This window comes from Phalacrocorax aristotelis, chromosome 1 (genome assembly GCF_949628215.1).
Source record: "Phalacrocorax aristotelis chromosome 1, bGulAri2.1, whole genome shotgun sequence".
NCBI classification, from domain to species: Eukaryota; Metazoa; Chordata; class Aves; order Suliformes; family Phalacrocoracidae; genus Phalacrocorax; species Phalacrocorax aristotelis.
The window spans coordinates 79452626-79476666 of record NC_134276.1 but is presented as its reverse complement, the minus strand read 5'-3'; the positions used below and the strand labels follow the sequence as shown (position 1 = coordinate 79476666).

Here is a 24041-nt window from a genome sequence, read left to right as displayed (position 1 = left end):
AGATAAATATCTTTTCTGCCAGCCTTCTCTCTCAAGAAATGTTTTAGAAAGAGCCTAATCCTCAGCCAGAGAGACAAGAGCCTGCATATTGCATGAAAATTCTCTCCAGCCACTAGATTATAACTATTTTGGGTGAGATCCATTCTTTGGGGATTTTCTTGCCTAGTTTTTCCAGACGAAAGAAGAAAAGGGATCACAATCTCATCCCAGTAAATTATTTAACCTAGGTCAGTAGAGAATACCTCACAACTGTTCGCTTGTCTGTGTAAGGCAATTAAATTAACGTAACTGTGGAAAGTCTGGGTCTAATGTAAGTGAGAACTGCACACCAATATTTGAGCTTCCTGACTTTTGGGCATTCAATTCATATCAATTAACTTTTTATTGAAAAAAATGGTAGTTCAGTACTAGTGGGCATCATTGGTTTGTTAACAGCAGAAGTACCATTTTGTTGGGGGGTGTGGCTGCAGGGGGGCCAGCATGTCTGGAGAAGCTCCTGCCCTGCTGCTTAGTGCTGGGTAGAGGAGCTCTCTGGCTGAGCACACTGGAGGACATAGCCTGAAAAGATGAAGAGCAGAAGTAAAACATAAAGTCACTCCCTGTGGAGTCAGGAAAAAATGAGTCAGAGAAAAAATCTCTGTGGAGAGACCTACCAGGGAGTCAGCTGGATAGTGCACCAAGAAAGCGGGGAGGAGGTTTCATGGCTGAGATGACCTGAGGCTGACTGGGGCAGAACAATCTGGGCACACGGACCACGAACTGCAACATATTTTGAGCAGACAACCAGGTTGGGATAGTACCTATAAGAAAGATCTGGTGAGTACTGTGAGAGGTAAATGTATTGAAGTGTCCTGGAGGGTGAATATAAGAATACCATTTCTGATGTCCATGAACTGTTATTGTAGTTTGTATTCTCAAATTCCTCAAAGTATGCCTGAAGTACCTCTTATCAAAATTTCTATAATGGGATTTAAGTGGTTTTATTTCACTTTCCTCACTTCTTAGTGTCTTTCTTATGACTTTCAGACTTTACAGGAGTTAAACATTTACTATTTATTCACTGTCTGTGCTAATATTGTTTACTTGACAAGTCAGCACTTTTAGTACTGGTGTTTGTTTTAAAATTTACATTGCAGTTCTGTTCCTGACTGAACTACCTTATGATGTGATACACTCTCTCCAAATCTCCCTTCACCACCCTGCAGAAAACCCACATAGGTTGAAGAAATAGTTACAATATCCTGGTAAGTATGTTATTCTATTGTTGCTTACAAAAAATGATTAGTTTTTTATATATATTAAAGAGTAAATAGTACAGAGAAGGCACTTATAGACTGAAAGGTTTGGAAACTGTTGCTCAAGTCAGAAAATGCTGCAGCAGGTGGGAAAGGTGGGCAATTGCTTAAGGGTTGTTGGAATTGTTTCCACAACTGTCCTGTGAAAGGGAGCTAGGAAAATCAGTCAGAAGGTGGGAAACACATGTTCTTGTCATTAGGGAAGAAACAAAGAAAGAAAGAGAGACATGTTTTTTTGGGGTTGGTGTTTTGGATTTTTTGTGGTACCCCCCCCCCCCCCCCCCCCCAAGGCTGGGTTCTCAACTTTTAACAAGCAAAAATAATATTTTGGCATTTGGGAAAGGGGCTAATTTTCATCCAGTGAAAGATTAAATTAAAAAGAAAATCTGGTACTTATTGCTAGAGAAAAGATTGGAAAAGAAGACAACAGTGAAGTTATATGATTTTGACATGAAAAATATTTCTCAAAGGATATAACATTAGGATATTGTTGACTAATAGAAAACATGGTGGTTGTCTGAATGACTTAGGTGTTTGCTGTCAGGGCACAGTAGTAGTAATAGGCCAGCCCCCATTTCATTCTGCTGTGCTGTTACCTGGCATCCAGCACCAAAGAAGAGCTGTCCCAGATCACACTTCCTCCAAAAGTTTTCCACAAAATGTCTGTGTGCCTTAGGATACAAACATGCACATTAAACGGTTGCAAGCAGAATAAACAAGTTGTTTCTTTTCTATTACTTTTTACTCACACTGGCAGGAGTTTTGCTAAGATTGAGCTTTAAAACAGTGAGGGTTTTTTTTGAATACTCAGAATGTTCTTGAAAATCTATGACTTTCTTTACTTTTCCCGGTAAAAATTAAATAGCACTTCTTTTTCCTTCTTTGACTTTTCACTTAAACTTTATTGAAAGTGAAACATGAAGGGAGGATTGATGGAATGATGTTCAGGATTTCCAGTCAGAATACTCTGTAAACTTTCTTTTAGAGTGTATGTATTACAGAAGAAAACTACATTTGAAAACATGTTTTCCTGTTACTCATGTTATTTCATGTTATTTGCCTTTAACGTTATTCATGTTTCCAATTATGTTTTAAGTGTTGTTTGGATCCACTATGTTTATGTTCTTTAATCTGTTGCATATGAAAATTAGTAGAAATATTTTTTATTATTCCACACCAACATCTGGAAATTCACTGAAAATTTTTCATTCATTCTTATAAAAACCTAGCTGTTAGAAAATTACCTTTCTTCTTTTGGTTATCAGAATATTAGTACTATGTCACTAGGCAAGAATAAGACATTTTTCTGGAATACTATTTACAGATATGGTCATTCATTTTCATAAAAGTGGTTAAACATTACTAGATTCAAAGGCAGTTACTAGGATATATAAAGTCTATATTACAAGAGTACCTAAAAAAGTGTTGCTGCTTTGGCTTGGTAAAAGAAAGCTTGGGGAAGAACATGATTGCTTTCCACAAATACTATTAGGTAGTTTACAACTAGCCTAAAGCTGGTTCTAAAAAGGGACTTTGTTATATTTATGAAGGGATTACATTATGCACAACTCTATTAAAGTAGGAAATGGGTCCAAGCTTCTTGTCTAATCCTTAATTTGTGTCAGTTTAATTCACCTCGATAGCAGCTGTGCCTTTACTTCTGCCGCTCTCTTCTGTACCTTGCCATTCCTTTCTGCCTGGGAGGAGCTATCCTTATTAGTTATTCTTCTCACACTTTGTGTACTAACTCTGCTACAACCCAGAACTAACAAATACCCCTAGGATTTACTTTATTTACATTGAATCTCGTGCAACAAATCTTCCTCTTTACAGTTCCATGGAAGCTGGACAAAGCTTTCTAGGATTATAATATTGTGCCTTTTCCCAAGTAGAAACTATAAGCATTTAAGTGATGGTAAGTATGTAAGGGATGTTCGGTAAATAAATCTTATGAACCAGTGTTCTTAGTAACCAAAAAACTGCTGTCTGGCCACTTTAAAAATGTGTGGTATTAATGTTATTCTTCTTATATTTTGAGATAATCAGTTCCATAGTCCCTAAAAATGTAAGATGGATAAGTATCCATTTGCCTCACCTGCAGGCTTGTTTGTTCATTAGCATGTGAACATCTGCTGCTTCATAATTATTAATGTAAAGAAGGTGGCATTTATGTACAATTCCATTTTACTTTGATGAGGCTTTTTTGTTTTAACTATGTGGTTTTTAGAGTCAGGACTTTCACTCTTGACAATACACATTAATTTTTTCTGTAGGCTGCAGTTTAAAGGTACCCAGGTTTGTTATACATAGTTATTGTAACTGAATTTTTGTAGTTATTTATATTAGATGATTTAGAAAAATTATTATAGTTGAATCACCCTTCAACTTTATGATAGGAATGAACTGAACTGTACTCAGAGCAGAATGTAATGCTTAGATAATTTCTAAAATGTGGATACAGAACTTTGGGGAGGAATCAGAATCTAGCACCTCAGGTTAATAAAGTGGTGTAGAGACCATGTTTTCCATGATATTTAAGCTCCCACCAACATAAAATTATTCTTCGTTAATACATTGAGAAGGTAGATTTTGTAATGCATGATGCTATCTGTATATGTCAGAAAAGTTTCAATGCGTGTAGCTCAATACAGATTTAACTACTCTTTTAACTTGATATTGACTTCATACTTCAAAATATCTATTTTTGGGGGGAACAGGCACTGTAGTTTTTTAATTAAAAATAAAATAATGTTGTATCAGCTTTAGTATTACTCAAGATAAACACTTTTATTTCAGTCAAGAGAAGGTCTGTCTTGAAAACATCTGCTGTGAACAAAGTGTTGAGAATTCCAGACAACTGCTCTGGCTCATTGGTGTTGGGATTTCAATTTGGACATCCACAGTGGTGCTAAAAAGAGAACAGGAACCCAAGACAACTGCTGACTGGCAAAGTAAACTCATCTTACAGTCTTGATATATTTTTCAAGTCACTTTATAGAAACCAAAATAAGAACTAATGAAAATGTAAGGTAACATTATTTATAGATCTTTTGTGTGTGTCAGTATCAGTGTTAAAAGGTTAATAAATTGAGGTACTACCGAAATCAAGTTCTTTGTGGTGCATCTGCTGCCAATGAGCATATCTTTTTTAAAGGAGCAATAAAAGGTTACAGGCCAAAATGAAATGCTTTAGTCTTTATATGCTTATTCAGTTTTGCACAGGGTAAAACTGCCTGTCCTGGATCAGAGAAAGAACTCTGGAAAACTTAAAACTTAAAAAAAAAAATCCCAGAGTATGTAGCTCTTTTTTTGTTGTTTTATTTTAATCTTCTTAATGACAAATGAATAATGGGAGAGGAAAGGGGAGCTTATCAGGCTACCAATATGTACTGATATATAAAAAAGTGCCAAAATTAGGCATTAACCCTGTTTACAGGAAGATATTCATTTTGAGACAAGAAAAGCAGATGAAAGATTGTTTCAATGCATTCCTAGAACTGAATGCAGATGCAGAACTGAATACAGAACACTGAAAGCCTTCCTGAAGTTTGTATTTAAGTAATCCTTGAGGAACAAGACCAGTTCATGGAAATGCCTTCATTATACAGAAAAGAATGGAAGAATAGAAACACTTGAAAAAGTTAGCGTTTTTATAAAGTCAAAATGGAAACTTAAGGTAAAAGATGAAAGTGACACTTAAAGTATCAAACCACAATACTACCAACAAGAGATTAATTTCTTTTTGCCATCATCTGCTACAGGAAGGAGAACAGGACCTCCAAAGACTTTGACTGGGCTGCATAGCTCCTGTCATATATTTTTCTATGTTTTTCTGTGGTTTTGCATCCATTAAGGATGCCAGAAATCAGGTGATGAGAACACAAAATTGTTGGGAACTGCTGTAAAAATGTGGCTGGGAGTTGGTGGGGGTCAGGAATTTGGAAACTCATGGTATGCTCCAGAACGCCGGCATCCTGATTAATGATAATTTTATATAATGGCCTGCAAAAGTGATTTTTCTGTTCCTGTTCTGAATTCTTTGCATCCCAAACTATTTGCAGTGACATTTCTTTTCCTCCCTGTGAACATACACTTTCTCTATCCTGTTCACACATTCACAGGAACTCTCCTATGGAAATGTAAAGAGAGAATGGCCTTTCTTTATGCATAGGTAATTCTTTCTGGCTTCTGTGTGATTATTACCTTGACGTGTACCATGCTGTTATATAAACAGGACTTCTAAATCGAAATTTTCTTAAAATGGTGGGGTTTTCTGATCACTTTTACTACTCTCTCTCTCTCACTTATCACAGGCTAAGCCTGCTGCACTAGGCTCTCCAAAGACATAACTAGAGTCCTTAGATAAGGTTTATGTGCTCAGTGCTAGTCTAGATACCAGTTTCTGCATATTGACTGTAAAGATATGCTTAGACAAATAGGTTTGGTGTGAAAATTTGAGATCAAGATAACTGTATTCGCTCTTCTTTCTAAGTCTCAACGGAGCTGAGCCTGCAGCTAAGTTGGGAGGATAAAGATACATATGGATACACATATACCTGTACACATACAGTCTCTTTTGTAGTTCTTGTAACATCAAATCTACTGAATTCCTGCATGGCTCCTGGACCATGACTTAACAGTCTCCAGAAGACTGATCTAGATGACTTGCTAATATCAAGAGGATTATGCCTCTCTGGAGCTCAATGCCAAAGCTTTCATTCATGTCAACAGGACTTAGGAGCAGGCATGATTTTTAAAAATAGGTATATTTTATTTACAATGTTATTTGTTTCTGCTACTGCATTTGCTCAAGGGCTGTAATCTATGTACATTTTCTGTTGTTCTCACTAAAGGCCACTGACATGGTGGTTAGTCTTCTTCTCTCTTTTACTTCATCTCTGACACAAATCAATGGACAATAGTCACTATTCATAAGTGAATAGCAGGTTTTTTCTAGCAGCTTTTTTTATGGTAGAAAAGAATTAGCATTGTTGGTGTGGTATCATAAAAAGGGCCATCCTTGAGCCTTAAACAAAAGGCTCTATTTCAACAAATATCAACTAGAAACTTGGATTTACAAGTTCCAAATGGAAAAGCCAGAATGCAAATCATAAATTTAAGTTACATGGTGTAAGAAAATCTAGAAATATCTTCTTGAAAGTCGTAGTTATAGTCACTTCAGCTCAACTGTATCTACACAGACATTGGCATCTACTGTTATTTTTATTTCTCTAGGTGTCCTGGTAGGCTACTAATCTATTGTTTCTTTGCCATATCTGTCACATGCAGGGGTTTGGGATATCCTGCAGCTTTTCAGATGGCACTCAGCATCTATAGACATGGCAACTATATTCAGCCTTGTAGTGTCAAACTGTACCCTACCTTCTGACTCCATAATGCTTGTGGTATTGGCAGCCCAGCTGGAAGGAAGGAAACTGGTGATGCTTTGTATCCTGAAGCTGGAAAGGAAAACAAATACAGGTGAGTACTCTATCTACTTATCTATTACAAAAATCCTTTATACCATGCTGAACACGTATAAAGTTTTCTATTTGCATCTATTGTGTGCAGAGCTAGCCTCCTGTTCTGGAATATCTAGGGACATAGAATGTGAACTAGTAAGAGAGTGAGATTAATGTGCTTTTTCACTCTTGATCTCAGTGTTTCTTTATTGATACTAAAGAAGAATCTAGACAAATAAGTTTGATGTGTAAGTCCATGGTATAGATGTCTGTATTTAGTCCTTCTTTTTAAATACCAGGAGAGTTCAGGGTAGAACTAAGTGCCTGAGTAGGCAGCAGGACGTTCTGCAGCCTGGGAACAGCACTTGACTTAGAAGTTGATACTCAGGCCAAGGAAGTTGCTGGTGTTTTAGGCATCTCCAGCATGAGGGTGTTGTTGAAGAGATCTTTCTAGATCCCTTTCCTGAAGTTAATTTTTACCTTGCACTTGTTGAAATTCTTATCCTACTTCATCTTAAGATCTTAATAAATGCCCTGTGTAGTGGAAATCATACCCATGGCCTTGTCATCCACTGCTGTAAATTGGAGTTTAAATTGTACTGAATGGATAGAAGTACTGTCACTTAAACCAGTTATAAGTCACTGTAATTGTACTTAAATTGGTGAAATATTTGCTGATTTACATCAGCATGCTGAATTTATTTAAAGTTTAGTGAGTTCTATAGAACTGGTAACAATAATGTAGTAATTGCTGTGATTTGTGTGATATGTTGAAGTTTTCAGTATACTTAGTGCCAGTGAAAATGCAATGTAATCCCAGATTTTTCTTACAAATGCACAAGAGATGCTGAATATTTGTCTGTTTGCTTTTTTAAGAAAACAAAGTATTTGTCACTGATTCTGGAATGTAAGCTAGTTGTTATTGTTTTATATCTGCTGAATAAAATCAAGGGTTCACTTCATACATTAAGCAGCATGGATCAGATTGCATATAACACCTCTCCTGTGTGACAAATGGGTTTGTAAAGTATTACTTGCACAGCATAATGGTAATTTGTCTACTCAGTGGATGTAAAAAATGCATTACATTTTTGTTTAACAGTTATAATTCATCATTTCAATACACAAAAATACATGCAGATACTTTGTTTCTCAACAGGGGATAAATAGGATGTCAACAATAAAGTTATGTTTGTTTCCCAAAAGCAGTACTACTAATTCATTCTTGTGTCTCCCCATAAGTAGGAGCCAGGTTGTGACTGTGGGACTGCATTTTTAAGAACAGTCAAAAATTATACTAAAGAAAGAACCATGCTGCATGAATGCTCCATGCTCATTTGAACAGGTGTAACACTATGTGGAGATGTCATAGGACACATTTATTTTCAAGTCTACTTGACACAGAAATCATGACTGCTTTATCTACATTTGTTAATATGAGCTTAGAGAATATCTAAATTTCTAAGTAAATCTAAATGATTAAATCTCTTTTTTTCCTATATAAATGCTTAGAAAGTTTTGCTTTCCCATGTCAGCTTAAAAAAAAAAATCCCTGGCCTTTTAAAGTACAATGGTGAATCTAGAGAGAAAAATACTCTCATATTGCGTAAGTATCTGCAATAGAAAGTCTCAGTTACAATATTTAAGATAAATAGAGATATACACACCCATTGCGGCTTTTCTGTGATGGACATGTAATAAATGTTTTCAGTCTATTATATAAACCAAATGTATGATAATCATTATTAATCTTATTTAGTGTTACTGTGAGATGATCTCAGCTGGGTTTTAAGGTCTCAACAGGTTTAGCACAGCAGTGGTCATTTTTATATGAGTGAATGGGTAATTAAGAGTTGCAGAATTCTGAAGAGGATTTCTTTTAGGTTAGAAAATGAGAAGTAGGATTAGTATTTCTTCAGATGCAGTTTATGTCTTTAATCTTAAAGGCAGAAATTTAGATTTTCCTCATGGGTTTGGAATGGAATGGAATGGAATGGAATGGAATGGAATGGAATAGAACAGAATAGAGCAGAACAGAATAGAGCAGAACAGAATATTTCAGTTGGAAGGGACCTAAAATGATCATCTAGTCCAACTGCCTGACCAGTTCAGGGCTGACCAAAAGTTGAAGTCTGTTATTAAGTGCATTGTCCAAATGCCTCTTAAGCACTGACAGGCTTGGAGCATCGACCACCTCTCTAGAAATCCTATTGCAGTGTTTGACCACCCTCTTGGTAAAAAAACTGCTTCCTAATGTCCAGTCTAAACCTCCCCTGGAGAAGCTTTGAACCATTCCCTGTCACTGGGTACCAGGGAGAAGAGATCAGCACCTCCCCCTCCACTTCCCCTCCTCAGGAAGCTGTAGAGAACAATGAGGTTGCCCCTCAGCCTCCTTTTCTCCAAACTAGATGAGACCAAAGTCTTCAGCCGCACCTCATAAGACATTCCTTCCAGCCCTTTCACTAGCTTTGTTGCCCTCATCTGGATGCATTCAAATAGCTTAACATCCTTTTTAAATTGTGCATCCTTTTAAAATTGTGCACCAATTCTGAATACAGCGGGATAATCACCTCTTTTGACCGGCTGGTTATGCTGTGTTTGATGCATGGCAGGATGTGGTTTGCCCTCGTGGCTGCCAGGACACACTGCTGACTCATATTGAACCTGCTGTCGACCAGGACCCCCAGATCCCTTTCTGCAGGGCTGCTCTCCAGCCACTCCTGTCCCAATTTATACTTGTGTCCAGCATTACTCAGTCCCAGGTGCAGAATACGGCATTTGGACTTGTTAAATTTCATCCCATTCATGATTGCCCAATGTTTCAACCTGTCTAGACCCCTCTGCAAGGCCTCCTGTCCCTGGAGAGAGTCAAAAGCACCTCCCAGTTTGGTATCATCAGCAAACTTGTTAGTGGTGCATTCAAGTCCTGCATCCAGATAATGGATATATTTATTAAAGAGAAGTGGTCCTAGGATTGAACCCTGAGGAACACAACTGGTGATCAGTCACCAGCCAGATGTGGCCCCATTCAGTACAACCCTTTGAGCCGTGCTGTTCAGCCAGTTCTTCACCCCAAGCACAGTCAGAAAACTTGTACAGAAGGATGCTGTGAGGGACAGTATCAAAAGCCTTACTAAAGTCCAGAAAACAACATCCACTGCCTTCCCCTCATCCACTAGGTGGGTGACCTTATAGAAGGATATCAAATTAGTTAAACAGAATTTTCCTTTTGTGAACCTTTGATGACTGTGCCTGATGATGGCATTACTCTTTAAATGCCTTTCAATAGTACTTAGTATGATCTTCGTTATAATTTTTCCAGGAACAGAGATTAGACTAACAGATCTGTAGTTCCCTGGGTCTTCTCTCATACCCTTCTTGTAAATTGGAATAACATTGTCTAGCTTCCAGTCAGCAAGGACCTCCCCAGACTCCCAAGACCTTTGATAGATGATTGAGAGGGGTCTTGTTGTAACATTCACTAGCTCCTTCAGAACTCTGGGATGAATCCTATCAGGCCTCATGGGGCTTGTGAACATTCAGCTGATACAACCAGTCCCTTATAGTTTCAGTGTCCACAGAAGGACAGTAACTGTTCCTGCATTTGTGGTCCTCAAACTCAGAGGACTGGGCAGCCCAAGGTCTGCCAGTATTACTAAAGACCGAGGCGAAAAACCACATTGAATGCCTCCACATTTTTCTTCAATCTTATTTGTCAGGTGACCTTTTTCATCAAGCATTGGTCCAATGTTTTCCTCGTACCTCTTGTTGCTATTAACGTACTTTAAAACACATTTCTTGTTGTCTGTCCCAACACTAACCAGTTTAACTCCAGTTCAGCTTTGGCCTTACATGTCTTCTCCCTGCATATGCAACCCACAGCTCTGTAATCTTCCTGCAAAGCCTGACCTTGCTTTCAGAGATCATACAATTTCTGTTTCTCTTGAGGTCCATGAAGCCCTGCTCTGTGAAGTCAGTAAAACCATCACCAATCTATTATCTATTATGTTATATTAACATATGATTCTGCAGAACTAAAGTTTAATATGCAGCAACCAGTATCAAGGGCAATAAAATTTCACATAGCAACTAATGTGAGGTTGGCAATGGCCTTCTATAAAATTCTTAAAAATACCAAACAAGAAAATATAAAACAATTTATTGTATATTTCTTCATTCCTTGATGTTTCTTGGGGAACAAAAAATAAATCTATTCCAGTTTGCACATGGCCAAAGGAGATGGAAAAAGGTCTTTAAGGAAAATAAACAACAATTTTGTCCTGATAGTACCTGTTACACCAGCTAAAGCAGAGAGACTTTCCAAAGAGACTTTCTCTACTTTTATAACTGTGTGTCTCAGTTTAAAAATTAGAAATGTTATGACTATGATTAAAAAATAAGGCATTCTTTCATTAAATTATATTTCAATTGAATGATGGAGAAAAATGACAATTTATAGCATCAAAGTAACTGATTTGTGAGAGATGATAGCAGTCAGAAAACCCACTGATTTTTCTAGCTAGAAAATAGGCTAAAGAATTTAATATTAGATCTGAAATTCTGCTTTGCTATGATGGAAATAACATGAAAATTATCAGGAAAAAAAGGAATTGCAGCGGAGAGTGAATGAACATGTATAGCTCCCTAGATGGGAAAACTAGAGAGCACTGATACACTGCTGGCTGTATATATAAGCTATGATGCTGAGTGCTTAGTTAAAAAGTATTGAAAAATTCCAAACTAGAAAAGGTATTTGGGGGAAAAAAAATCAGTGGAATGTAAATGCATAAAGCAAGATAGACACTATTTGCTGGTCAACAGAAGTAGTTACCAGACTTAAATTAACAGAAAACAATCAATATTCAAAAGCTCCTCCTCGCCAACTGTGTATCTTTTAAATTAATACTAGAAATACAGTTTAATATCTTTCTTTGAAGCAGATAGCTTACCCTGTCTTTGTGGACAACAGTTTGGAAACCTCTGATTTATACTGATGAACTTCTGGGAACTGAATAGGGAAATACATTCTTATACAATATATATTACGTAAAGATCTCTTAGGATAGCAAAATTGGTATTTTATATAGCACTCATTTTGATGTTTCTTCTGCAGGAGAAGTGGGATTTGGATTCGGGAAATAGAAATATTTTTCTTTATTCTTGTCTAGGTGTCTGAATTCTCGCAGCTCCTTAATTCACAAGGGCTACAAATACATTTTTGTCTCAGATGGCTCTGCAGAATTATGTAGGGAGGTAGACCCAGTAGCTAAGGTCTTGCCAGCATCCATGATGTAGCTCCTTAGGGGGCATCACAATCCATAATGCAAAATGAAAAATAGGAAACTGGAAACAGAGAACAGTTTTTAAAGCTGAATGTATCTTACAGTTTTCCATGGTAAAAATTATTTTTCATGTATCTGAAAAATTAGATGATGCATAATGTTTTAAGTTACCAATAAGGCAAGATGGTGTCACTGATACTTATATTTGATTATACAGAGAGAATGAGAAGACATACACACACAGAGGTCATGTGTAACTTTTCTTCTTTTTAGATAGGCATTACTATACTATATTGTTTATTCCTCAGGCATGAAAAAAAGCCATCTATAAGATATTTACGTCAATCCACATGAATAGCCACACTTTTACATCATAACTATACCATGGTTCACTTTTGCATGGGACTGCTGCCAATTACTTCATTTACGTGTGCAATATAACATTTGGAAATACTTAGGGGTTATTTTACTTGTGCACACAGTCTGGAACTTTAATTATAATAAGGCCAAATGCAGATTATTCAAATAAATTTTACAAGGCTTCAAAATATAAAAATTCTACGAATTCTCCATTTAGTAAAGAAAAATCTGATGTCTCAGAATTTATTGAGCTTTTAAGTAAATCTCCAGAGTCACGTATTCTAGATATGAAAGGTCATGGGATCATATGCCTTAAAAGTGTATCATGTTTCTAAATACAGAAAAGTTGTTTGTCCCAAGACTCTACATAGTGACCTGAGGCAGCACAGGGTTATGTTTAGGGTAAATTGGGCCATTTAGAGGAGGCAGAAAGGTGTCTTAGCAGAGTCACAAGAACAGAAAAGTCTATTTGTAGCCCTTCTGGGTCCTAAAACAGCTAATGAAAAAAGAATAGCAATTTGAAAAATGCAAGTATCTGTAGCTCTATTTTTCCTATGCATAATATAAAAATAATTTTTATACAGGTTATTGAATATCTATAATTAAAAATGAAGTCACTAGGAGGAATTCTTTCTTCACCACCTTCTTTCTCCTTGTCCTGGGATTTGGTAGTGTATGTGGAAAGGAGACTAGTACTTTCAGTCTACCTTCTCTGTTCCATACCAATGAAGAAGGGCCTGTTCAGTGGGATCAAAAAAAACCAGCAAGCTGAAAAATGGTTGTTTATAAGCAGCTAGTGGGCTAGCTGACTGGTAAAGGCAAGTTCTGTAATCTTGCATTTCCTCTATATTTCCTCTTCATTTCCTCTATATTTTGCTGATTATTGTGAAAATTTGCTTTTATTTACTTGAAATACACAATCTGCGATCCCTTTTCTCATGTAGGCTTCACTGACAGTATTTTTTTCAAAGACTGGATATTTGCGCTGTGGTAGAGAGCGCTGTTCTTGATGCTGTCCCTGTCTGAGAAACAGGAGACCCCAGATGAAGTTCCTGTTCAGGCTTAGTAGATTGAAAGTCAATATCTTGCTTCCTATGATAATTTGGATGAGGGAATTAGGAGTTATTTCCTCCCTTTGAAACTGTGACATTATATACATACACACATATATAATCTATATAAAACTGTGATTAACAAGGGCAAAGAAAAAATATATAAATAAAAATACATTTTTCAGGAACAGGTTGATTTGAGTTCTGCCCAATATTTTATATCACATTTATATTTAATAACTCAACACTTCCAGATGTACGATGGAGATAAGGAGTTTCTTTTGAATATGAGGAAGCTAATTAATAATTCTGCTGGTGGAAATATAAAGCAATGAAATATTGCTTGGGGAGTCTAAGGAGCTTTAACAAAAAAATTTAGAGAAATAAGATACTTGGTAGTTTGAAAAGGTGAAAATTGTTCAGGAAGATACATTCTGAAAGTAAAGTGAGGGTTTGGTTTTTTTTTTTTGTTTCTTCCTTGCTTCAGACAGTAGTGATAATATGGAGCTATTTTTCTACTAGTGCAAAAAATTATCTTCTCTGTATCTGGGTTGCATCCAATTTAAATAGCTACGTCTCCAAGTGGATGCGGGGACAAATTTATGCTAGATGGGCTTCTTTGCAATAGATATATGCTTATGGTTAATGTTCAATGATAAAACATTAATTAAAAGCTCTGTGTAAGACCCATGCCAACACAGTATCGTAGAGTGATGGAGATATGAATGCAATTTCTAGAAGAAATTCTTGCTAAATTTAACAGTTAAACTTGAAATAAAAGGATTATTATCTTTCTAGAGGATTTTTCTGGCCTATCTCTTCTACTTCAGCATGTATAATATAGGGACCTCTATTTGAGAGAGAAAAGCACCTGCCCAGCACAAGGTGCTGGATGAACATAGTATTTTTATACATGTGGTATTTATTCTTTGATCTAAGTGAGAATGAGAACATGTAATACCTGACAGATATTTTTGTTTACTTTCAGGAAAAAAATATCTAAGATTAATTAATACCTTTTATCTGACTTACCAAAAAATCACAGAATCACAGGTTGGAAGGGACCTCAGGGATCATCTAGTCCAACCTTTCTAGGAAGAGCACAGTCTAAACAAGATGGCCCAGCACCCTGTCCAGATGACTCCTGAAGGTGTCCAATGTGGCCCAGTCAACCACTTCCCGTGGGAGATTATTCCAATGGTGACTGTCCTCAATATGAAATGTTTCCCTCTGGTGTCCAATCGGAATCTCCCCAAGAGCAACTTGTGTCCGTTCCCCCTTGTCCTCTCCATGGGACTCCGTGTAAAAAGGGAGTCTCCGTCTTCTTTGTAGCTACCCCTTAAGTACTGGTACACGGTGATGAGATCCCCTCTGAGCCTCCTTTTCTCAAGGCTGAACAAACCCAGTTCTCCCAGCCTATCCTCATATGGCAGGCTTCCCCGTCCTTTGATCACCTTGGTGGCCCTTCTCTGGGCCCCTTGCAGCCTTTCCACATCCTTTTTGTATAGCGGGGACCAGAACTGTACGCAGTACTCCAGGTGTGGCCTGACAAGCGCTGAGTAGAGCGGGAAAATGACTTCTTTCTCTCTGCTGGTGATGCCCTTTTTGATGCAACCCAGCATCCTGTTGGCCTTCTTGGCCGCAGCAGCACACTGTTCGCTCATGTTGAGCTTCCTGTCCACCAGGACCCCAGGTCCCTTTCCACAGAGCTGCTCTCTAGCCAGGTGGATCCCAGTCTGTGCTGCACTCCCGGATTATGTTTTCCCAGGTGCATGATCTTACACTTTTCCATGTTGAACTTCATAAGGTCTTGCTGGCCCACTCCTCCAGCCTATCCAGATCTCCCTTCAGAGCAGCTCTCCCTTCTGAGAATGGTGGTGAATAAACAGAGGATTTCTTCTCTTAATTTTATTTCATCATTAATAAAGAAACGTAGTATTCTCTCTTCCCTTATAATAAAATATATATATTTGGAGCCTGTTACATCAAACTCATGAAAGTACCACACATTTATGCAAATAGCTTTGAAATAGTTCCTGTTAAATACAAGCAAAGAAATTACAAATCAGAATGAGTATAACAAAAATATGTTTAGAAGTGAGGTATTTTTGAGAAAACTTATCCCTCATGTAGATTTTATATAGCATGTTGATAAAGAATTGGCACAATCTTTGTGTAATTTCAAAACTATCTTTGCAAGGATAATTTTCTTTATTATGCATTTTTTATGTTAATACACATTATATTTATGTACTGCCAGTTCTAGTTTAGATGAGAAAGGTTTAAATCCCTCAGGCAGAGAAGGATTTTCAATCCTCTCATGTATTAGATGAATAGAGTAAACACAAGATGACTAATGTTAGAGGAACCAGATAACCAAAGTTCTGGCTGACAAAAAGCAAAGCTGCTTTACCTTCCCAGATGTTGTTTTCTGCTATCAAGGAATAGCTCCTGTACATTTCTCATGAAAGCCAATATCCTAAGTATCAGCAATCTGTAAATGAGAAAATGCAAGTGAGACTAAGTGACAGCATTTTTGCAAAACATGAGAAAATGCTATAATTCCTTTCCTTTCCCTTTCCCTTTCCCTTTCCCTTTCCCTTTCCCTTTCCCTCTCCCTCTCCCTCTCCCTCTCCCTCTCCCTTTCCCTGCCCTCTCCCTTCTCTCTCCACCTTCCCTTTTCTGAATTTAGAGGGCATTCTAATTAGTTTTGTGTGAGACACTAATAATTTAATCTTACTTTCTTTAACAACTAGATGAATCCAAAAAACTTTTTTTTAATTTCGTATCCTTGAATTTTACTGAAGGGGACTTAATCTCCCTGAATTAACAAAAATCAAAGCTAATTTTAAAAGTTTGACAGGATAAACTAAATTAGATTAAGAGATAAAAATTGTTATATAAAATCATTTTTCAGTTGATACTTGTGAGACCTATAAATTATGTATCACTGCTTTGAAAGTCTGTATAGAAATTCAAGTGAGAGGTCATTTCCTTATGGACAGAAGATAGCCTTTAAGATATTTTGGAATGAGGTAAAGGGAAAGCAGGATAGAAAAGACCTGAAAGGATTTTATGTTTATTTCACATAAAACTCAATGTGGTAAGTATTCATAAGCTTTCTTTTTTTTGTTAGATATGAGAAATCCTTACTTACAATAAATCTGATTTTCTTCTTTTCCTGTTTTTTATCAAATTTAAGATTTGGAGGTATACCAACCCAAAATAAGATTTTTCAGATGTTGGAAGTCAGATCTCTAATACCAAAACCAAAACAAAGTGCCCTGACTGTTACGGTATCAGGCATGAGGGTGGTATTCCTTCATTCCTAATCTGTTGTGAAATCTAGTTATGATGTTAATGACAGTTTGGGTCCACTAGTGAATTGAGGGGGAGAATGCTTAATTTTTGGCTGTCTTGGGATTGATTTCTTAGAATGAAGGCAGAAATATATTGACTGCCAATGAGAAATGTGATTCCTGTAAGCATATATCAGCAGGTAAATGGTAGTTAAAATATATTTATAGAGCAGGGAGAGCCTTAAAGAGCTGAATAGTTGCCTAAAGTATAACTATAAATATATTTTGGAAAAATAGCCCAATTCATTAACATTAGAGCAAGGGAACCAGGGAATCTAAATGAAAGAATTTGTTCCTGCACGCAGTTTTATCATTTCACATTTCTATTTAAGGAACATAGATGCTCTAATGTAAGATCTCCATACCTTAAAAAGATATATTTCAATAAAACTTTGGCAAATAACAAGTGTTAAATGATAAATACAGGTTTTACCTAAAAATTTTGTTTTCAGAAGTATAGACAAAATAAAGCTCCTCTTCTGACCGATCAGCATTTGCTATACTTCTGTTTACTCTTAATGTTGTATCCATACACTGTCAGTTATATCAAAGAATCATAGAATGTCCTGAGTTGGAAGGGACCTACAAGGATCATGATGTCCAACTCCTGTTCCTGCACAGGACAACCCCAAATTTACACCATATCTCTGAGGGCATTGTCCAAGTGCTTCTTGAAGAGCGTCAGGCTTGGTGCCATGACTGCCTCCCTGGGGAGCCTGTTCCAGTGCTCCACCACCCTCTGGGTGAAGAACATTTTCCTAATACCCAGCCTAAACCTCCCCTGGCACATCTTCCTGTCATTCCCTCGGGTCCTGTCATTGGTCACCAGAGAGAAGAGATCAGCGCCTGCCCTCCTCCTCCCCTTGTGAGGAAGCTGTAGACCGCGATGAGGTCTCCCCTCAGTCTCCTCTTCTCCAGGCTGAACAAACCAAGTGACTTGAGCCACTCCTCATACGGTTTCTCCTGTAAACACTTCACCAACTTTGTGGCCCTTCTCTGGACACTCTCTAGTAGCTTTATGTGCTTAATCTACTGTGGTGCCGAGAACTGCACACAGCACTCAAGGTGAGGCCACAGCAATGCAGGGTAGAGCGGGACAATCACCTCCTGGCTAGCAATGCAGTGCTTGATGCACCCCAGGACTCCTTTGTCCCTCTTGGCTGCCAGGGCACACTGTTGGCTCATGGTCAACTTGCTGTTGACCATAATCCCCAGGTCCCTCTCTGCTGAGCTGCTCTCCAGCCTCTTGTTCCCCAGTCTGTGTGTACATCCAGGGTTGCCATGCCCCAGGTGCAAAACTGGCACAATTAGTTCCAAGTTCATAATTAGTTCCAAGTTCAATAACTGAAAATATTGTTCTTCCTCCACATTGACATAACTTATATGAAATGGCAAAATCCTTCATCTCTGATGGATCAAAGGACAGCCCCGCATTCCTGTTTGTGTTCAAGCAAATTCTTGATTTTGAAGGGTTTTTGTTGCTTCTTTTTAATTCCCTTGGTATTTCTGTAATCACAAATTACAGAAATTGATTTAAGAGATACTAGTGATACTTTTAGAAAAAATAAAATCCTTTTACTGGACTTAAATTTATGGTCAAAATTCATACTTGACTCTGTAACCCAGAGATCTCTTTGTAACCAAGAGACCGTCTCATGAGAAGTCAGCTGCAGAACTAGTATCTTCACAGTATTTAAAGTGATTCTTTAACAACAAAGAACAGGAAGTTTCCTTTCAGAGTTTCAGATTATTGAAATATTTTTTCTATTCAATGTGGAAATGTCCTCATACCTGGACACAAATGGTCATGCTATGCTCTATGAAAAGATCATGTTACTTTTGAAAGCATCCTTCATCTGTTTTAAATGAACTTGGTTCCATTTGGCATGCATTTGCTGTACACATTTCAGAATAAAATGCAAGAACACCAACACATTGCATTCAGGCTCTGAAACACATGTAAACTTCTACTAAGCAAACTTCGTCATAGCACAGTTACCTTTATGGACAAATGCCTACTTGAGAGAGTCCTTCTGAAAACCCTTAATCATTACAAGTCTCTGCCTGAACATTGGTTCATTTTTATAGTCTTGACTTGCCTTTGTACCTGTTCATATATTATTTCTCTACCTTGCTGAGAGTACTACACTGTCTATTGGTTTAATGTGTGTACCTATTTGATTCAATAACTGTAACAGAGTTATCCTAATTTTACTCTAGGTTAGTTAAGAATACGTACTGTGTTCTTCCCATAGGAAATATAGTTAAAATGAATACCCCACGATATTTTACCTTTCTGTTCTTCTGGTTGCTTTCTGTTTGTGATTGAGTATTTATATTTTAAGTTTGCACAAGAAATAACCAAAGGTTGAGGAATTTTTTCCCCACCCCCAACTGGATGTGGTTAAAAAACTTAAGGAAATCTGCCAAGACAATTTTTCTCCCCACATATAATAGGTGTATTGAAGCCATCAAAAAAAAAGAAAGAATGTACAGACAAGCAGCTAATAATAATATTTGTTTCTTGGAGTGCAAATGTCACAACATTGCAATCATGTTCCATTAGAAGATCTTCAGTGGAGCTTTTGGATAGTGTGTCAACCACTGCCTTCTACTGGAAACTCTCTTGCTTCAGTCTAGCAAGAAGGCAAAAGTATTTATTGTCAGTCTACAGTACTTCAAACTCCATGAGAAAATTTGCAGCTCTTATTATGATTCACAATCTCTATCCCTTGGCCTTGTGCAGTGCAACATGTGATATGTTCACACGTAGAGCCTGTGTACCACTGGCACAGTCCATTTGCGTGTGTGTTATGGTTGGGTTTTTAGACTCATTTGCAAGAAACTAAACTGAACATTAAAGACAGAACTAATTTCCTATAAAATACAAATCTCAGTTCTTAAAACACAGCTCAGTTCTTAAAACAGAGATGAAGTAGAACCTACTGCAGAGTTATATATGATTTCAGCCTACTGCCAAATCTGACTGCATAGTGGTTATAAAAGGAGTATATTACGCACAGGTCATGGTGATATGCTGACCAACTGAAATGTATCGTGCGTGGGGGTTCTATTTCTCCCCAGATTATAAACTGAAAGCACAACGTACTGCTCTGTTTCTATCACTTTTATCCTTCACAGTGCTTCTTCAGACACAGCCGGTTACATGAAGCCACTCAGAGAAAATGCTTTTCTAGAATGACTTACAAGAGAACTTCAACTTTAGTAGCGATTTATTTCATAGACTTTTTATTTTTCAAGCCTTTAAAAGATAATGCCCTAGTTGGTAAAGACAGTGCTGAAATGCTTCACACTGTGACTTGTTCCATTTACCACTAGCTTCCTTCCTGCTCCCCCATGGATATTCAAGCATTTTCTCCTTGTCTTTGTAAAGTCCTACAGGATCATTACAAACAAATTTTAAGTCTTCACAGCTTTTACCCTCTTGTGGGAATGGTTTCACTGAGACATACTAAAGGTCCGCCTAGACTATAATTCTTTCTCTGCCAGCCCAAACTACTGATGTCTAGGCAATGTATAGGAGAAAGGGCTGATACAAAGTGATAGATCGGTATATTCTCCCAGCACCTCAAAATCCAGTTTGTATGGATTTTATGGGTAGAAGCAATATGAAGCTTGTTAAGCACTGACAGATTTTTTTGGTGAAACAAATCTTGCTTGTCTGATAGTACATTTTTTTCTCAGATAACATGTCTTTTGATATGGTCCCTGTAAACTGCATGTCTTTTGATACACACTGAAAGCTGCAAGAAGAGTGGGGCTAGATACTAAACATATCTAGGGCTTTTGGATTAGCCAGTGAAATGCTGAGTTTTCAGCTGATGCTTTCCTGTGGTATTAGAAGACTCTGTCTTGGAGATACTGTCTTCCAAATGAGGATGGGTGAACCTGGACCTGAGGCAGGTCGGGTAGAAGCTCTTTGCTTGTCCAAATTCTCTAGAAAATCTCCCACACTGACAAGTTAAAAATTATTCAGATAATGTTCTGGTAGACAGTTAGGCCCTTTGGAATGACTTGATCTCGGTTGTCACAGGGCAGCATGGGGATTATAGGTATTTGTAATATGGTGTTGTGTGCCAGAAAAGTACATGGTACTCTTCCAGGTAGAAGGCTAAGAGGTATATCATTCTCATTGCCATTTTCTATATTTTCTGTCATCAATATGACTAGTAAGCAATATGGAAGTCCCTTCTGTCTTACAGATAATATGTAAAAATACTGCAAATAATAAAGCAATTTTCACCTCTAGTCCATAATTTGATTTTTAGGATAATATTTTAAATATTGAATTTACAGTACTTTTATAACTACCGTAATTATGCCTTTTATATGGTTGTGTTTATTCTGTTTACTGTGTAGGTGTAGAAAAAAAAACGGATAAGTTAAAAGAAAGTAATGAACTCAGGAGCTGGTGAGGTACTCAAAACTACATTTTTTTATTTTTTTTAAGCTGGGTAAATTGATTCATATATCTAATAATGGACTTTCATGCTGTAATTCTCATATAAATGGTTATTTTGAGGCAGACAGATTTTGTTGTGGGGATTAGGACTATTTCAGGAAAAGGTGAAGGACGTATATTCATGGTCATTGAATGCATGGGTATATTACAATAACAAGGCAGTTTTAGCTACTAAAATTAGTTAAAATAAAGAAAATCTAAACAAATAAATCTGTGCTGCTTTTTTTTTAAGTTTTCTGAACTATACTGATTTCATACCTGAAATAAAAATCAATACTCTGACTTCATACTTCAGACTGCTTGCTGAAATGTCGTAATGTTCCAGGCCTCACTTTTAGGGCTCAGCAGCCTGGCAATGAACAAAGAAAAAAATACATGGAATGCAAAATCAATTTAAAGTAGCAAATGATTGCCACATTTGGGACTAGCATGTTTTCTTCCAAATACACTTTCACTGCATGTTGAGTAAAATGTGAATGAAATAAAATGTTTGAAATGTTTTATCAAGTATGCACTTTCTAGAATAATTTCAATACTTCAAGGTAGGCTGGAATTAGACGAAAATTTCTTTAAACAGGAGAGGACCTGTGCTTTAAAGAGCTACTGACAGGACTGGAGAAGCCCAGATGACTGTGAGAAAAATGCCTTAGAACTGGACAGTAGAACTGAACACAGAAACTGCCTTCCTTTAAGATCAGGGTTTAGGAAAGTTAAAGATTAACCAAAACTGAAAGGGAAACTATCCAGCATTCTTCAGACAATATACGGTGTTCAGCATCCACATAAAGTGAGACAAGGAACTAGGAACAAGTGAGCGAAATATTGCAGGTACTTCTTCCTCTTGCAGTTTTCTGAATGATTAAATCTGGACCTGTATTTTATGGACCAAAACTTCGTTTTCCAAAACCAACCTTTTCTTCAGGCAAACACGTGTATGTATGAACACAAAAGTCTATAGCTCGCATTTATGTAATGCATATAAAGAATGTAATGAATCTTTGAATTTAAAAATTCTATATAGAAATTGCTTCACCATTGGACTAGAAGAAAAAACCTGAAATATATTGTGAGAATACTAAGAGATTATAAAAAATTACTCAATATAAGATTGCTTTCTATTCCCAAGCCTTATTTTCTGAGGATGATTTTTTAGCCCAAATAGTTATGATAGACAAAATACATGGTATCGAATAAGATACAAAATTTGCCTAAGAAAATTCAGCTTTATGAGAAGAAATTTCAGGATCTATTTTCTGTTTGTTACAGATCTGCAGCTCTGCTTATGCCCAAAGCCATTCAAATATCAAAATATTTTTATAACCTCTCATTACTTTGTAACTGAAAGGTGAACCATCTATCAACTTTTCAAGGCAGTAATGAAATTGCATTATGAAGATTTGGAAAAATATTAAAGCATATGAAAGTGTAGTAAAATCAGATGTTTTGAACTTTGATGGTGTCCTTGTTTGAAGTTATCAGGGCTAATATAAACTTTGGGTGACATTGTTCTATCTTCATAATACCCGCAGTAAAATGAAAATAATTATTTGCTTTTTGATAATTGCTCAGATCATTTTTCACGATACAACAGAACAGACTATCTATAATTCCTTGCTTGGTCTTGAATTATGTGTAACAAAACTCGTACACAATTTTTTTGTATCTTTCAAAAAAAGACACCTGCAATCAGAGAACACCTTTCAGTATTTGGAAGACTTGAGGTGTTGTCACGCTAATATTTTTGGCTCAATGTGATCATGTTGGAAAGAAGTTTAAGTGCTCTGTTTATTAAAAGGTGTTGTCTTTTACACTATGTGTCTCTTATTAGCATTTATAAGTTTATCAGAAAAAGAGATAAGAGATATTTTCAGTCTTTTACTTATGATTTCTTACACTGTGTTAAGTTTGACTTTCTGTACAGAAAGTGCTAGCTATATTGCCCAATGCATTCGCTTTTATGACAAATCATTAGAATTCATCTGTCATCTACTATTTGATCAAAAATGTAGTTCTTATATAAAAATACATATAGTAAAGCAAAAAGCCTTTCAGAAAGAATTCATGTGTGCTACCTTTTAATTATTATACCCAACAACAAAATTTGTCTGAATATTAATTTTCTGCTTTATTTGTAGACATGCTAACTCATCAGAAAATCATATTAGTTTTTAAAAGAACAAAACCTGACAAAACAAATCACAGTAAAAAAAAGACTAGGGAAACTCTGGGCCCGCTGCTGAATGAGGTGTGTGCCATAGTGACACAGGATGCAGAGAAGGCAGAGTTACTGAATGCCTTCTTTTCTTCAGTCTTTACTGCTAAGGCTGGCCCTCAGGCATTCCAGTGCCCAGAGGTGAGAGAGAAAATCTGGAGAAACACTTTCACTTGGTCAAGGAGGATTAGGTTAGAGATCACCTAGGCAAACTAGATACTTGCAAATCCATGGGCCCCGATGGGATGCACCCACAAGTGCTGAAGGAGCTGGTGGATGTTCTTGCCAAGCCACTCTCTATCATCTTTGAAAGGTCATGGAGGGCAAGACTGGAGATTGGCCAATGTCACTCCAGTCTTCAAAAAGGGCAAGAAAGAGGACCTGGGAAACTATAGGCCAGTCAGCCTCACCTCCATTCCCAGGAAGGTGATGGAGCAGTTCATCCTGGAGGTCATCTCCAGGCATGTAGAGGTTATCAGAAGCAGTCAGCATGGATTCACCAAGGGAAGATCATGCTTGACCTACCTGATAGCCTT

At 37.1% G+C, this 24041-nt stretch overlaps 1 long non-coding RNA gene across 1 annotated transcript in view; it reads left to right on the top strand.

The window, feature by feature from the left end:
• The first annotated feature begins 1149 nt into the window (after positions 1-1149).
• LOC142052116 (uncharacterized) overlaps positions 1150-24041 on the top strand; it is a 42078-nt gene continuing 19186 nt past the window's right edge. The window contains exons 1-2 of the long non-coding RNA XR_012658719.1: positions 1150-1244; positions 6585-6776. This is a non-coding gene — a long non-coding RNA (uncharacterized LOC142052116). The remainder of the gene's footprint in view (positions 1245-6584; positions 6777-24041) is intronic.